Genomic DNA, 6,722 nt, shown 5'->3' with positions numbered 1-6,722 from the left:
CCTGTCCTCACTGTTCCCTGGGTGGTGTGGGAGGGTCTTCCCAGACTTTGTGCTCACAGGCTTATGTGGTAGGTATCTGTCCCTGACCTGAGCATGCACTGGCTGCCTGATATTCTGGCCCAACACAGCCCAGAGCACTGCAGAATGGCAACAAGAGGAAAAGAATGGCCTTGGGTTGCGCAGGATAGCAGTGTGCACCTTGGTCTGCAAGTCACCCCAAGGTTTCTGTGAGCCACAGCTCTGCTTATCTTCACTGTGGAGCTGCAGTCAGCAGCCATGCAGCCCAGAGTGCCCTGCCCCTTGCGTGCACACACCCAGAGGACTCTAGAGTTTGGTGACACCATAAGCAACCAGGAACACCTGTACCTGCTGGTAAAGGCCAAGAATGGGGCATGCACAGCATGTAGGGGCAAGGGAGGGAGGAGTGTCACGAGGAACAGGAAGCATCAGACCACTGCCTACAACCCCTGATGGATCCCAAATGTCCCCCAGTGGAGCTAGGGAGATAGCTCAGCCATCTAAAAGCCTGCCTGTCAAGCTCAAGGACCTGAGTTCAGTCATTGGTACCACATGGTGTACTGGCACCAAGCTGAACTGGCCACTGAAACCAGCTTGGTGGCTTAGGCCTGTAGTCTGGGGAAGCTGAGAAAGAAGGATCACTAGGAGTCCAAGCTGCATAGCAAGATGCTGTACCAAATAAACACATACATATTTTAAAACATTTAAACAAAAACAAACAAAAAGTCCCCAGTGTTTCATTGTGTAGAAGTGTCCTTGGAAGGCCAGAGCTGACTTGCTGTTAGGAAGTAAAGAGAGTTTCCCACCCTTCATAAGTCAAGGTGGCCTGAGGAGACCCTGAGGAGACCCTGAGGTTGGAATGGCACAGGCCCAGGATGACCGAGGCCACACACAAGGAGGGAACCTGGCCAGGATCTGGGATGGGGACAGATCAGCAGGCTGGGAGGTCACAGCAGCGGAGGGTAAGAGTTTGCACTGCGGGAGGAGGCTCTAGTGGGCTGGGCACAGCAGGTAGCAGCATCGGGTAGGGACTGTGGCTGGCCAGGAGATGCTCAGGTCTGGAGCCGGAAGCCAGGGATTCTCATGGGCCAGAGCCACTGAGACTGGGGAGCAGCCTAGTCCTGGATCACGACTAGACAGACTACCCTGGGAGCACAGTCAGGGACCGCAGGACCTCGGTAGACTTGTCTACAGAGGTGAAGGCCTCACCCTGGGCAAGTGGGCACTGGGGCCAGAAAGTCCAGCTCCAGCCCCACACTGGCGCTTCACTCCAGGCCTGGGACCTGAGGGGAATGGGCCGTGGTGTTCCCACACTTCCAGCTTCTCCCCACCCCTCCCTCTGCTGTAAGCTCAGTCTCCTCCTGGACCAGGGACCTCAGCTCCCTGCTGCTCCCGTGGCGCCCCCTGTTGGCTGAGAGGAGGCAGGCAATAGCCCTTCTACTGGCTTCTCCCTGAGTCTCTCAGAGGAAGACATGGAGGACAGGTGGACCCCAGAGAAGGGACTGAGACCTGGTTGCCTGTGGTGTCTCTTCTGCTGGGTGACTTGTGCCCACCCTCGAGCCTTGGGGACTGGTTCAGCCCTGCTGGCATGAGGAGACGTGGGGACCAAGGGCCTGGGAAGGGCTGGACATGGCCTCCAGGTAAGCACCAAAGCTCTGCAAAGAGGCCCTTAGGCCCTCCAGCCATTGGATATGGATGGCAGCAGCCCTGTGTCCGCTGCTGAGCCAAAGGGACCAAGCTCTCATGTGAAGGGGAAAAAGGGAACAGAAGGAACTGGAGAGCCCAGGAAGAGAGCTAAAGTGCGAGGGGGCGGGGGAAGGCCTCCAGCAAGCTGGGCAAGTAGACAGGGACCTCTCCTGTCTCTGGGCCTGAGACAACTGCCCCATTGTCATCCAAAGGGATGGAGCTCCACAAGCTCACTGCACATGGCAGATGGCACTGTCCACCCCTTACCATGTGCCACACCCAGCCTTTGCCTCACTGCCATCAGCATCAGGGACAGCCATGACCACATTTCTAGGAGGATCCAGTGCCGTCCTTCCCTCAGGAGGATGACCTCTACTTTCACATACCTTCCATTTACCACTTCTTACTTCTACATCAGAGTTGGCCTCAAGCCTTATCCTGAGCTACACACACAGGCTTGAATTGAAGTCCTAGATTGGACTGAAGTCTGGTTAGGTATAAGCCTCTGAATGAGCCCCAATGATTCAAGGGCCTCCCTCAGGAGCAGGTGACTCCTAGACCCCGAGTACAGTCTAATCTGTGGTGGGAGACTCTGGAGGTGATGTGCCAGATCCTGAGACCCAGCAGAACAGCTTCACAGGCAGCTAGGACAGGACACGGCCTCTCTCTGATCAGCTGGTATTCTCAGCATATACTGGAGGAATAGGCTTAGCACACCCAGAGCTTCAAGGGTATAAGAGGTGTCTGGCTATGCAGGGGATCTAGGACAGGTGGCCTTGGGTACCAGTAGAGCTCTGTCACATCATGTGTCAGCACCACTGACAAAGTCCCATCACTTCCCTGAGCATCCCTTTGCCCATCTAGAAACAGCTGCTCTGTACTTCTTGATAGACTCAAGGCAAGTGTCGGGGACTGGGCCCTGGAGCCGAGGCCACCCTCGAAGCCCAGAGAGTACCCAGTTCAGCAAGAGAGCCCCAGTGCTATAGCACTTGTGCTGTGCTTCGCAGTGGCACACAGGTCTGCCCAGGCTCTCCTGAGCATGGAACATGCAGGATGTATGGGAGAGGCTACAAGCTCAGGACAGGAAGGTGTGGCCAGGAACATAGCTCCAACACCACACAGGGCAAAGACCCACACCAGAAAGACAGGGACCCCAGCATAGCTGAGCTGAGCTCTAACAGTACTGCACAAGATAGACACTCCAACATGGCCACCTGCTATGGTTGATGCATCAACCTGTGGAGTCTAGAAGCTTCAATAAGTAGCTCAGCAGTTCTGCAGCCTGGGGTGAAAGGGGTGTGCCCTTACGGCTTTAGGGTGCTGCTCACTGTGTCACTTTAAGAAGTTGAAAAATTCAGCTAAGGAACTGAGCAGAGGGCCAGGGGCCTTACTTTGTGTACATCCTCAGCTGTGGAAGAGGAATGTGTGGAGATGGCGTGGCAGATAGCAGATATACAATGTAAGGAAGGGTGAGAGGCCTGTTCTCCACCTCTTTGCTCTTGTTGCTTCTGCTGTCCTCTGCTGCCATGAGCTGTTGCCTCTGTGGCACACCACCTTGGAGCCAGCTGACTATGGGCTGAAGCCTCACAGGCAGTGAGATAAGTGAACATTTCCTTCCCTAATGTGGGCATCAGATGTTTTGTCCCAGAAGGGGAGAAGAGTAACCAAGAGACCATCAAACAAATGCATGCAAAGTAGCCTGTAAAATACCCACCAGACATGAGTCAAATATGTGAGAAATATCAGTCAAACGGCTACAATCCCATTGCCAGGGCCACGGGGCTTGAGGTCGTCCAGGGCGGCCAGGAGGTGAAGTGACGAGAAGATGCAGAAGGCTGGGATCAGGTGCATCTCTCTCTCTCTCCAGATGGGAGGAAAGGAGCTGCTCCACCACGGCCTGGAATGCATTTATCCACTTGGCAGGTGCGTGTCCTGTACCACCCTGAGCACAGCAGCCTGTCCTTGCACTGTGTCCTGGGGCAGTGCCGCCTGGACTGCTCAGCTCATACCTGGGCTTGACTCGGATGCTCTCTGTTCCAGGGATCAGCCTTGCTGCAGCCCCACGTGGAGTGTCCACCCCCAGCTGCAGCTGCTCCCCACACCCTTTTATTTCAAAGACTTCAGAATGCCCTAAAGGGAAGAATCAATGGGGAGGCCTCACCCAGGTCCTCTCCTGGGACAGGGACGTGTGGGCAGCTCCTGTCCCCGGCGTGAGCCGACTTTTGCGCAGATTTTCTCATTCCTGGAGCTCGTGCACCTTTTCTGTTCAAATTTTTATCTCAACTTTTCATCATATAATGGTTTCCTCCAAGGTCTGAAGAAAATTTCAACATCACCTTAAGAGGTGCAAATGATCTCATTTGTTTTTATTTTTAATTTTGATTTGAGAGGCATCTGAGATGAATATATCTCAGATGAACAAATGCAAATGCCAAATAAATATATGAAAAAATATTCAACATCATTGGTCAGTTGAGAAATGCAAAATAAAAGAACCATCAATGAGATTTCATCTCAGCCCAGAAAGAATGGCTATCCTCAAAAAATCAACCAATAACAAAAGCTGGCAGGGCTGCGGGGAAAACATGAACACCTCTCCACTGCTGGTCAGGGTGTAGACTGGTGAAACCACTGTAGAAACCAGTACATAGACTACTCAGAGAACTAGAATTACAGGCTTAATTCAACCCAGATATTCTCCTTCTGGGTAGCTTCCCAGAAGAATTAAAAATATCATTTGTTGAAAAAAATATGTATAAATGCACGAGTTGTGATATTGTGGAAACACAGATATGTGAATGATCAATAAAGTTTGCAATGTAACCTGAGGGGGGGAAAAATAAAATAAAATGATACACATAGAAAAAAAAAGAATTAAAAATATCATACCACAATGATATATGTGCACCCATGTTTATAGCAGCACAATTTGTACTAGCTAGATCTTAGGAATAACCCAAATGCCCATCATTTGAGAAACATCTAAAAAACATGTGATATTTTTACAAAACAAAGAATCATTAAGCTATCAAGAAAGATAAACTTGACACTTTTACAGGTAAATGAATGCAACTAGAGGCCATACTCATGAGTGAAATAAATCGGACTCACATGTGTAAACAAAGCATTGTCTCCCTAGTGTAAGAAACTGAAAGTGTAAATGAAATCTGAAAGTATGTTTGCCAACACTTTGTGGTTAGATACTTCTTTACTTGGTGGCCATCTTCCCTTTGTCCTTCAAGTGCTTTATAACTACTATAAGTGGACAATAAAGCTGAAGTGTCCCCGCTGGGTCCATGTGTGAGTTACTGAGATCAAAGAGTGTGAACTTGTTTGCTTGGGTGCTTGCCACCCCTCACCAACTTGCTTTCTAAAAGGAGTAAGCAGTGTGTCCCACAAACATGTACTATTAAAAATAATAAAATAAAATCTGAAACTTGAAAAAACAAAAAAACCCAACCCTACTACAGATTACACCAACTGGTTGGGCTTTCAGTATTTTGAGAAACGTATGTTGACTTTATCTTCGCTGACACCAGATATTTTTGCCATGGCAAAGAGAAACAGCAAAATGCCACCCAGAATTTGGAGGCAGATTTTTTTTGTACGTTGGCTGGACACTGAGCAGGAATGAATTATTCCTCAAAATGTCAAGCCTGGATCTCCGGCAGTCCAGGGCTTCTATGGGATCAGCGGGCAGGAGGTACAGAGGCAGCGCGACTGCCAGTTGTGGACTGGTTCTCACAGTGTGCAGCATGGTGACCAGCTACGGGTCACAGGGACCAGCTGTTCCTACAAGACAAAGTGGCCAGAACTGCAACAAGAGCTAGTACCCGGGCAGAGTGGGCGAGATAGCTCAGTGGACTAAGCCCCTGCTTAGGCAAGCACAGGGGCCGGGGCTCAATCCCTGGCACCACATGCTGCGCCATCCCTGCCCCCAGGCACACTGAGCTGGGGACTGAGTCTAGGTGTGGTGACATATGCCTGTAATCCTAGTGCTGGGAGGCTAAACCAGGAGGATCACTACGAGTTCGAGCTGCATAGTGAGATCCTGCACAAAATGCAATAAATAAGTAAATAGAGAAATATTTTTAAAAAGAACTATTACCTAGACAACTAAGAAGCTGAATAGGAAGGCCATTTTCTGCTATATTTATCCCCCCTTCTACTTTCCCTGGAAAATGTTTGCTGAGCATGTTACCCATGATCTTCTGAAACTAGGCCCAACTAGATACAGTTTAAGCCTGTTTATTCTGTAGTACAGCCTGGAAGGTAATGAGGAAGTCAGTCTCACCGAGGAGTGTCCAGTGTGCCTTCGATGCACATCAAATCTTGGTGGAGTGTTTGAGGCAAGAATCACAGCCAGCAGAGGTCGTGGAGTCAGGGCTGGGGTAAGCAGCCTGAAAAGGCACAAAAATCAAGGGGAAAAGGTGTGGCACAGTCATGCGAATGGCATCCTCAGGCTTCAGCTGTGTGGGTTGGCCAGCATCTGGAGTGACCAGAGCAGGGCTTTCAGTGCACTGTGCCTTCAGAGTGAGCTGTCTGGTCCAGCTAAGTTCTCCAGTCGACTAAGGCTGGACTTCTGAAACTTATGGATGTTGTTACTATGCTCCTGGGTTATGTGGGTGTGCACAAGAGTCTCCAGGTATAGCTGCTGTTTTAGTTCAACTTTTATAGAGATAATTACAATTGTTTTATTTTCTCAACTTTTTATGGCTTATGGCCTGTTTACTTTGTGTAGATTTTATTGAGTTATCTTTGCTACAGATGCAGGCCTGTTGTCATTGCCAATGATCAAAGGTAGGCCATATCAGGGATGATTTTTCGCAGTAGGACCCTACAAACATTTACTGTAGTGCCTTGGGCCAGCCTGAGTAGATGCAGATGAGCACTAGCAGCTATTTGCAACTGCTGTAAGATGTTATGAAGCCTACCTCTATATTTTTACATGGGGAGAGTCCACTGCATTCTAGGAGGGCCAGTAAGTGACAGAGATGCTGGGGCACAAGCTGGTTGTA

The sequence above is a fragment of the Octodon degus genome, unplaced genomic scaffold (genome assembly GCF_000260255.1).
Source record: "Octodon degus isolate 3935 unplaced genomic scaffold, OctDeg1.0 scaffold00104, whole genome shotgun sequence".
NCBI lineage: Eukaryota > Metazoa > Chordata > Mammalia > Rodentia > Octodontidae > Octodon > Octodon degus.
This window is presented reverse-complemented; position numbering follows the sequence as displayed.